Consider the following 10,802-nt stretch of genomic DNA (forward strand, 5'->3'; position numbering starts at 1 on the left):
GCGGCGGGGCGGGGCGGGGCCGGCGCTCCCGGCGGGGGGAGGGGCGGCGGGACCGGGGGCAGCTGCGAGGGGGAGGGGCTCAAGGGGGCGGGACGGAGATGGGGGAGCAGCTGCGGGGAGGGGGGCCCAGAGGTCATCTTGACTGGAACAATCTGGTGAAACAAGCAATACTGACGTGAAACAATTTATACTTTAGAGGACGGAGATTAAGTGCCACCAAGGAACCCACGCCACCCATGTGGGGCACAGCGTGGCTTCAGGTCAGGTCGCGTCACCGCAGAGGACCCAGGTGTCACTCAGGGTGGCATACCGCGTCCTCTCCATTCCCCCCATCTTTGCAGTATCAACAGTCTGCTCTGCATCTCCCTTCCCCATATGGCGGGTTATGTTCTAGGGGAGGAAAAGCAAGCCTGCCCTTCCCATTCCTTGAATTGGTCATCTGTTTAGCAGATTAGGAAAAAAAGGTTCATTTTTTCAAAGCAATCAACCAGAAAAGATCCGATCATCCCGCCATCCGGCACAGCCTCTACAGGGAATCAAGTAACTGGGAAGCCCATGGGACAGAAACTAGACCAAGCCGGCCCGTCTCCGGAGCCTACAGCCCGCTCTGAGCTCCAGGACACTGTGCGCGAAGCACACACACCCTGCGTCGGGTCTGCTGCTGCACTCCCACCTCTCCCTCTTCACACGCGTGGCCAGCTGCTGCTTGTCCCCCAGGGGACACCTTCCACGTCACTGCCCATCTCCTGTGCTTCATGACAAGGCTTCGTGACCTTGTCTGATGGGGGTCGCGCCCCACCAGTAAAGCTTCAGGGCTCACCCCTCCCTGCAGACTGCTCACACAAGGTGACCCAGGACCCTGAGTGGCCGGATCCGATCACGCACTTCTGGTCTGATCTGCTGTTGCCCACAGCTGCCCCCTCCCTTCCCAGAACGCTTCCTTCTCACTTGCCTCCAGCTCCCTCCTGGTTCTTCTCCTTGGCGGCACCGCAAAGTGGACTGTCCTGTCCTCTGGCCACACACACTCCAGGTGACCTCATGTAGCCCAGGATGCGCGGTGACTTCCACAGCTGTCTCCAGCCGGGGCCTCTCTGAGACCCGGCCGGCTGTCTAACTCGGCATGGCCACACCCGTGGCGAATCAGCAGGTCAAACCTAACTCAGCCAAAGCCGAGCTCGATTCCCCGCATGTCCAGGCAGGTCCCTCCCCAGCCTTTCCCAACCCTGTCAACAGCCGCACCAACCACCCAGTGCCTGAATCCCAAAGGCTAGGGGTTTTGTGTTTCCTCTCTCTTACCCTCAGCATCCAACCAAATCTAGCAACAGCACAAATCCACTCACTTCCTCCCAGCTCCTTCTGCCCTCTTCTCCGGACTGGTGACAGACTTGAGAAATGGACCCCTGCTCCCACTCGTGCACCACTGCAGGCCGTTCTCTGCAGAGCATGTATTTTAAAAATACAAATGGGGGTGCCTGGGTGACTCCATCAAGTGGGTGACCAACTCCATCTCAGCTTGTCATGATCTCAGGGTCGTGAGTTCAAGCCCTTCACTGGGCTCTACATGGGGAGTGGAGCCTACTTAAAAAAATTAAAAAATAATAAAAAGTAAATAAAAATACAAACAGGATCTTGTCACTCGTCTGCTTAACCCTCCTTTCCTGACTGCCGTGGCTCCTGACCACCTCTCCAGCCCCTCTCCCTCCCGCCTGTTCTCTGCCCTGCACACACTTGGGCCTCTCAGCGTCTGACCCTGGTGTCCTCCTGTGTGCCCTTCTGTTCTCAGCTTAGATCGCCCTTCCTTGCAGAGGCCTTCTCTGGCCCTCCCTACACCTCTGGGGAGGTCTCCCTGTTACACTGGTGCTGGCGTGTACTGGTTTGACTAATGTCAGCCTCCACCTTAGGACTGTCAGCCCCAAGTGAATTTGTATTGCCAATGACAACTTGTGCCTTGGGGTCAGCGTGTGTCCTATTAGTCTTCCAGGGACCTCGTATAGGCAGTAAAAGAAAGTTTGCTGAATGACTGTGGAAAGGATGTGAAGAGAACACTGCAGAGTTTTCACAGCATTACCGCAACTGCCCTCCTGACGCAAACCAGATCTTGTGCCCTAGGACGGAACAGCTCTGTGTGCTGGGTAATCTTACAAAGGCTTCCCGAGCACGGTCTCATCCAGGCTTACGAGCAAGGTGGGCAAGACTTACCACCGACCTATTAAAGACGAGACAGCTGGGGCACACCCAGCTCCGGTGACTCGCTGGAGGTCCCGTGGCCAGGAAGGAGCAAGGCTGGGATTTGAGCCGGGAGCCAGCCCCAAAGCCTGCAGACGTTACCGCGGCAACACAGCGAGGGAAGGAGCAAGGCTGCTCTCCTCCGGGGGGGAAGGACTGCTTCTTGGAATGGGGACAGTGCTTCCCGCCTGCTGGGGCTGCGGTACGGACAATCACGCGTCACCATTTGGGGGCCTCCGTCTTGAGCAGACTTGTTTTTTCCTATTAGGGAGGAGAGAGGGAGCTGTGTTATATTGTAAAACAAAAAACAAAAAACTTTGGGAAAGCAAGACCATCGGGATGCCCTGAAGAATTGTCACGGAGCCCAGCACTTGCAGCCAGAGCCCATTCAAGCAGGCAGACTCAGACCAGAACAGCACTCATTACATTCCCATGACCGTTGCTGGCCCACGGGATTGCTCCTTTGAAGGGAAGTCTTTTGAAATTGAACTACTCCTTCCAGAAGAATAGCCAGCAGCAGCCAAAAAATACGTTTTGCGACCAGAATTTATCACCCTAAAGTAGGCAACTCGGGAAGAATCTATTTAGATGTTCTGAAAGACAGATGGTGCCCGTCGCTGCAGCCCTGCCCGCGAGCACCGTTCTCCATCCCGGCTCTGGGAAGTGCTCCCAGCCCAGGGCCCGCCAGCCAGCGGGGCAGAGCAACGGCACAGCAGAAGGCCAGGGGCGCCGAGATGCTGGAACATGAAGGATGTGGACGCTTCCTCTGCGAAGGCCCAGGGAGTAGATCTTTTAGGCTTTGCAGGCCAAGAGGCAAAATCAAGAAAAATAGATCAGTCCTTCGGTAACAACCATTTTAAAGTGTAAAAACCATTCTTAGCTCACAGAACATACAAAAACAGGCAGCAGGCTGGAACCTGCTGACCCCATTCTATCCCATTAATGATATTCACATTTCATCTGGTCACCAAGTACTTTATTCCCCTGGCCTGTGGGGAGAGCTCTGAAGGGTTTGAGATTTCACGCTACTAACGAGCTGTGGAGTGAGCCTGCCGTCAGCTCACCAATGCTGGCAGAAGACGCGAGTCTCCTGGGTCAGAGGCTCAGTGCGGGGATCAACTGCAGGAGTCGTCGTCAGCATGTCTGACAGGTTCCCAAACACCAGTTCCTGCTGGGGACGTCAAGAGGCTGAGAGACACCTGCGTGCTCCGCGAGTTGCATTATAGGCAAAGAACCTTGAGCTTAGGACCCAAGACCTTTGCGTGCTGGGCAGGAAGCACAGCTGCCCTTGCTCCAGGAAGATACTGCATCTGTCTCGCAAGGCCATTCACTAAAGAAATCTCCCCGACAGGCCCTTTAGGATCTCATCTGTGGCTGCGCAGAAATGTCAGAGACCCACGGAGGATTGTCTCCTGATGTGCTCCAGGGGCTTCTGTTTTATTTGCATTCAATGGATACAGTCTAAGCCGTGTGGCAGAGGGCTCCCAGCCCTGCACGTCGGAAGTGTGGGCACAGTGGCTCTTCCTCTGCTCGGCGTCCCACAGGCTGCACTCAGGGGTCACTGGGGCTGCGTCCTTTCTGGAGCATGGTTGTTGGCAGAACTCGTGTGGTAAATCTGAGATCCCCATTCTCTTCCTGGCTGCTGGCCAGGAGCGGCTCTCCCTGTCCAGAAGATGCCCTCAGTCCTCTGCCCGTAACATAGAAGCTCAGTTCTCTAAGCCAGCAGGAAAGGCTTTAGCCCTTTGAATCTCTTCTTCTAAGAAGACCTCACCTGATTAGTTCAGGCTCACCAAAGATAATCTCCACTTTGATTAGCTCAGAGTCCAGTGGTTTGGGGCCTTAATTACATCTGCCAGTAATCTAACCAGTGGTCAGATGCACCGTTCCACCTGCACTCAAGGGTCTGATACACTGGGGGGTGGAAATCTCAAAATGCTGCCTACCACATTAGTAAGTCTATGAATTGTCCTTATTCACCGCTGCGGTGCCTGAGCAGAGACTGAAAATGGTTAAGACCAGTGGCACCTCTCTACTTTTATTTATTTACCTGAGTCCATGTTTTAGATAGAAGCACAGTGAGTGAATGTCACTGTTTCGTTGGAATTAGGTTAAAGGACAGTAAAACGAACTCTACGAAAGCAAGTAGAATCACCTTTAATCAAACTTAACACTTGCTGAAGCTTCTAGGTAAGCCTTAGAAAATGACCACACATTTTTTTTGTTGGCAGGGAGGGTTGTGCCCTCACTCCATACCCAGTGTAACACTGTCCTTAGCAAGAGTGGCTTGTTTAGTGTCTCATGTCTGGCCCAAGCCCGCGTGCCCAGCTACTGCCCCGGCACTGAGTACGGTCGGACTTTACCACGGCGGCCTCATATAGTCCGTTCTTGAGAAGATGTCTGCCAGGCACCCTCGCTGGAACATCCGTGGTCCTCTGGTGGCTGGTTGGGCTTGCAAGTCCCTCGTACGGGCATCTCTCCTAGCCACCATCACCCTTTGGTTTACAGTAGAAATGCTTTCTGTATGCCTACCATTTTGTCACAGAGAATATTACAACATGTCCACTCAAAGGTCAAGATTTAATAAAATGAAGTTTTACGGCTTCATCCAGGACATTCTATTTTTTTTTTAAGATTTTATTTATTTGATGGAGGGGTGGGGAGCACAAGCAGGGGGAGTGGCAGGCAGAGAGAGAGGGAGAAGCAGGCTCCCCGTTGAGCAGGGAGCCCGATGCAGGGCTGGATCCCAGGACCCCCGGATCATGACCCGAGCGGAAGGCAGATGCCCAACGGACTGAGCCACCAGGGGCACCGGGTGGCTCAGTGGGTTAAAGCATCCGGGACATTCTTGAGAACTTGGGCTTCGTGTTTGTTGCTGCACGTGCGTGCAGAGCAGTGACCTCGGGCGGGCCCTCCGCGGCCTTTGCGTCCTCACCGCGGGCTCAGCACAGTGAGGGCCACACGGCACCCCAGCGTTATCACAGAGCTTGTTTTGAGAAACATGCTTTAGGAAGGCAGCTGTCATCTCTACTGTTCTGGGTATTCGGGCTGCAGGAGACAGGAGTCCAGCTTGCTCAGCAAACAAGGATGTGTCGGCTCAGGAAGTTGAGACCGCTAGGCAACCTTGCGAGAGCCTGGTAACAGCTCCCACCTTCCCTGCCTCCACTCTCTCCTCTGTGCCCGGCTCAATTTCATCTACCGTAGTGAGCTTTCTGTAAGTGCAGGAAACACGGCCACCAGCAGCTCAAAACCGTGCTTGCTTGGAATTCAAGAAAAAAGGAGCTCTTTTATGTGGTGTCTGGAGATCTGGTCTCACGGAGGATTCCAGATGGCCCAGTTAGAACCACGTGTCCGCCCCTAGGATCTCTGCAGAGCCCAAGGTCTGGTTGGGTGGCCATGTGGGTGGCCATCAGGGGAGGCTGAGCCTCGCAGCCCCTTGGAGCCCCGGGATGGGTGCAGGGAGAAAGCCGGGTCCCCGAGAGACGTGCTGGGCAGACAATGGGCGGATGTTCACTAACACTGGACTGCCAGGTGTTTCTCCCAAAGAGAGCATGCGGGAGCTCAGCAAACTGCTCTCGACTTAACGCTGCCCCTGTGTCCTCAGGCCCTGGGCCCCGAGGCCCCTCCTCGCTGCTGAGACCCGTCCGTGCCATGGAGAGCAACCCAGTCCCCGAGGAGCCCGCGTCCGAACTGCTTTCCTGTCAGAGCCAACACTCAGCTAACGTCTTCTAAATGGAAAGCCTGGAGGGCTTTCTGGAAAATAGAGCAAATGTTAAGGGAGAACGGGTGTCATAAATAATGGCAGACATGCCAATAGCTGGAAGCAACACAGGAGCCCCTGTATAGAAATTACTGTCCCAGGGCATTTTGAAAGAAAGAGCTGAAAATAAGAGTTTGCTGTGACACACAAGGGCCCGTCTATAAATAAACAGAGGGTCGACACTAAGACCTTGGGAATGAAAACCAGTGGGACTGTCCAGATCCTCCACGTCAAGGAAACCTGGCAAGTTCACTGACAGAGACTTGACTACAATGAACCTGGGTGACAGAGACATATGGACATTCATGAAACTATTCTTTTTGTCTGTATATTTGAAAAATTCCAATGATGTTTACAGAAAGTTATGGTATTTTGAATTAAGAAACAAGCCATCTGTGCATGAAATTTTCTTAACTGAGAAAAGGGAGTATGGGCTGCATTTCTTAACCAGAGGAGAAGCACTCAAACATCACTGCCTGGAGGCCACAGTCAGCAAAATCTCGTTCACACTAATTAAAGGAAAGCATTTCTCTCGGTCTTAATACATCTTTGAAATAAGACAGAAGACATTCATAGGACTCTAGGCTCTCTTTCCCTGGGGACAAATGCAGGCTTATTTACAGCCTTTCAGTGAATTTTCCCACATCTCTGTGCTTCCAGGATGAAAATAAAACCGCATGTTTATTCCAGTGTGTGGGCACCTGGCCCATTCTCCAGTTGTCACCGTATCTGGGATCATACTGTCCCCTCGAACACTTGCTCCAATAAAACTCTTCCTCAAGCGTGTTCCATGTCACATACATTGAAAGAAATGATGAGCAAAAAGTGTTTTGAGGTCAAAACCTTTGAGGAAACTGGAGCGTCTCGGTGGCTCAGTCCGTTAAGTGTCCAACTCTTGATTTCGGCTCAGGTCAGGATCTCAGGGTCGTGAGATCGAGCCCCATGTCAGGCTCCACATAAGGCATGGAGCCTGCTTGAGACTCTCTCTCTCCCTCTGCCCCTCCCCCACCCACCCGCATACATGCTCTCTCTCTCTCAAATAAATAAATAAATAAATAAATAAATAAATAAAACATTATTTAAAAAAAACTTTGAGGAAACCTCCTATGCTGTCTCTCTTCTGAAAAGTGGTAAGGTTCATAATGAAGAAATTGCTTATGGGTAACAAAACTTTTCCCCATGGGGTGGGGGTGCATGCACTAATTCCAAAAGTGTCCCACCCAACATTCTTCGGTAAACACTGTCAAAGGTGCAGTGAATCACCGAAGCAGTAATTAGTAGAAGTTTACTGGGCATACACCAAAAAGACCCTTTCCAAACTGCGAGCACTTCACCAAAACAAGGACAGGGCTCAGGTGGTGAGGAGACAGCGACTTCCCGACTCACAGTGAGTGGTTACAATATTAGAATTTCACATAATTGAGTAGTGGTTACCTAATACCAACTTTTGGGAAACAGTGTAATTTTCGCTTACGATTTCCAGGGGCATAAAGGGAGAAATGATTCAGGTCAAGCTAGTCTTGCAAAATAAGCTAAATTAATCTTTGTTCGTATGACCAAACTGGTTTTGTCTGCTCAGGGAATGTTCAAGGCTGGTCTCTGTTTGCTTTTGATTTTAACCCCCACCAATGCTGGGGGGCAGGGAAGCAGAAACACGAGAACACCAAGCAACTACAATAAGGGTTAGGACTAAATCTTCTTAGTAATAAAACCCACAAGAATGTATAAATAATAGATACTGAAATTTGGACTATAAGGATAGTTTTTCAGAAAGCCAATCTCACTCTGATGGAAAATAAACTTTGACCAACATCATAGTTTCTCACGGGGCAGCGGGGATCCCTTGACTTTGGCACATTTGAGCCATTAGACTAATGTCCCACACACTGGAGCCAACGGTCCCAAGTTACTCCTGGAGGAGTCAGTGGGGGAAACTGGTCTGACCTCAGGGCCTGCCCTGTGTCCTCTCCCCCTGCCCCTCCCAGCCCCCCCTCCATTCTCAGCCTGCTTGCTCTGCCCAGGGTCCCACTTCCAGCGGAGAGCCTAAACCTGCTTTTCTCCTATGCTCAGCCCCTTCGGACTGATGCTTTATCAGTCCCTTCAACAAATATTTACTGGGTCCCTGCCCTGTGCCAGGACTTGCTCTAGGCTCTGGGTAAGCAACAGAGAGCAAACAGAAGAGCCACACACAGTAGGTCAGAGGGTGGTGAAGGATAGGTAGGAGCATAATGCAGGGAAAGAGGAGTAACAAGTGACCTGTGTGTGTGTGTGTGTGTGTGTGTGTGTGTGTGTGTGTGTGTCGGGAATGATCACACTCTGGATCCGTTCTGCACGAAGGCTAACCAGAGCTGATGATGCAGTGATGGGAGGCATGGCGCGGGATGGTCAGGGGCATTCCGGGGGTGCAGCCTGAGCGCCTGGAAGGATGCCACGGTGGCGTGCTGAGGCCCAGGAGCCCGTGGGCTGCGCTGATAGGGGTGGGGGCGGGGCTGTGAGGTTGGATTTGCAGACGTCTGAGTGGAGATGCTGTGGGATGAGGGTAGAGCCCGGACTGGGTGCCCCTGTCTCGCAGAAGTTGGAACAGTGAGTGGGAGCTCCACCCTGATGGGTGCAGACGGCAGGGTCGAAAGGACTCGTGTGGTCTGATGTTGAATGTGAGCTACCCACGATGGGCGTCTGTGCTGTTTCCCTTGGAATCTTAAGCCACGGGGGAGCATGCTGCGAGTTCCCTGCAGCACGCTGGGGTGCCTCGGTGCACACCTCCAGTGGGCTCAGGTTGACTGGGCTTCCTTGGGCAAAGGGGGTCCTCTGGGGCTATGCAGCACGGTGGGCAAGGAAGGTCCCCTGGGTGTGGAAGAGTAGAAAGAGCATTTCAGGAGCAGAGGGGAGGCTGGTGCATGCAGGAAACCAGGTGAAGCCAGATTCAGAGAGGCTGGGGAGGCAGAGGCTGGAGGTGAGGGAGAGGACAGCAGGAGCCCAGGGGCCATGGAGCTTCAGAAAGCCTAGTTACTCTATAGCTGTTCTTTGTGTAATGCAACCACAGAAAAACCCCACAGTGCATTTTTGGATGGTGGGGATATGCCAAAGATGAGCAGGAGACGGCGCTAGATTTTACAAGGTTGAGAAGCATACGTAATTGAAAATGTTTTTGCTCTGATGCATTCCATCACCAGTTTGTCACCTGCATGGGGAATGTTCAGGAAGTGCCAGACGAGGCACTTAGACACAGCTGTAATAAGGAATGTAAGGACAGGAAAGAAGAAACGAAATGATTATTCTTAGCAGATTACAGGATCGTAAAACCCAAGGAAAAGAATGGGAGCAGTTTTAGAAATAGTGGGAGCCCTATAAGTTGGTATTACAAAATTAATGTTAGGTAAGACCGAGGCTTTTCTGTATACAAACAATAGTCAGTCTTAATAACTGCATTAAAAGCAGATTAGCTTGGAATAAACTTAACAGGAATTTTGAAGATGCCACAGGAACGCTGTTTTTCTTTTTTCCCATTTATTCATTTAACACATTCTGTGTGCATCCTCTTCCCCCGGCTTTCCTGAGGCATAACTGACAGGTACGACTGTATGCATGTAAATGTATGTGATGTTTAAGAAGACTTTATTATTTTAGAGCAGTTTTAGGTTAGGAGGAAGGTACAGAGATTGCCCCTCTAGCCCCCTCCCCAGCCAGACTCCCCCGCCGGAGTGTAGATGTGTTACAACTGAGGGAACGTGAACTGAGGCATCATCATTACCCAGAGTCCAGAGCTGACCTTAGGATTCACTCTTGGTGTTGCACGTTCTGTGGATCTGGACAAATGGTAACAAAGTGCATCCAACACTATGGCCTCCCAAAGACTACTTTCACGGCCCTAAAACTCCTGTGTGCCCCACCTATTCATCCCTCCCTCCACCCCCACCCCACCCCCAAAACCACTCATCTTTTACCTGTCTCCATAGGTTTACCTTTTCCAGAATGTCACATAGTTGTAACCATTCAGTACGTGGCTTTTTCAGACAGGCATCTTCTACTTGGTAATGTGCATTTCAGACACTCGTGTCTTCATGGCTTCATGGCTCACTGCTTTTTAGTGAATACGGATGTCCCACTGTTCACCCAGTCACCTGGTTGCTTCCACCAGGTTTTGGCAATTACAAACAAAGCTGCTATAAACATCATGTGCAGGTTTTTGTGTGGACCTAAGTTTTCAATTCCTTTGGGTGAAGACCAAGAGAGTGACCGCTGATCGTATGGTGAGAGTATGTTTAGTTTTGTAAGAAACCACCCAACCATCTCCCGAAGCGGCCGCACCACTTTGCGTTCCCGCCGGCGATGAGAGAGAGTTCACGTTGCTCCGCATCCTCGCCAGCGTTTGGAGTTGTGAGAGTTCTGGATTGTGGCCCTTCTCCCGGGTGTGCAGCGCTACCTCACTGTGGTTTTAATCTGCATTTCCCCGATGGCATGTGATGCCTGTGCTCACTCGCCATCTTTGTACCTTCTTTCGTGTCTGTGAAGGTCACTGATCTATTTTTTAGTTGGTTGTTTGTGTCTTATCCTGGAGTTTTAAGAGTCCTTCGTATATTTTGGGTAACAGTCCTTTTGCAAATATTTTCCCCTGGCCCGTGGGTTGTCTTCTCATTCTCTCCACGTCTTTCACAGAAGTTTTTTATTTTAACAAAGTCCAGCTCGTCAGTCCCTTCCTGGATCGCATCATTGGCGTTGAAGCTAAGAAGGCACCACCATGCCCATGGGCTTCTGGGCTTTCTGCTATGTTCTCTTCTAGAAAGTTTTATAGTTTTGCATTGTACATTTAGGTCTATGA

Source organism: Phoca vitulina, unplaced genomic scaffold, assembly GCF_004348235.1.
Source record: "Phoca vitulina isolate PV1807 unplaced genomic scaffold, GSC_HSeal_1.0 scaffold42, whole genome shotgun sequence".
Lineage (NCBI taxonomy): Eukaryota > Metazoa > Chordata > Mammalia > Carnivora > Phocidae > Phoca > Phoca vitulina.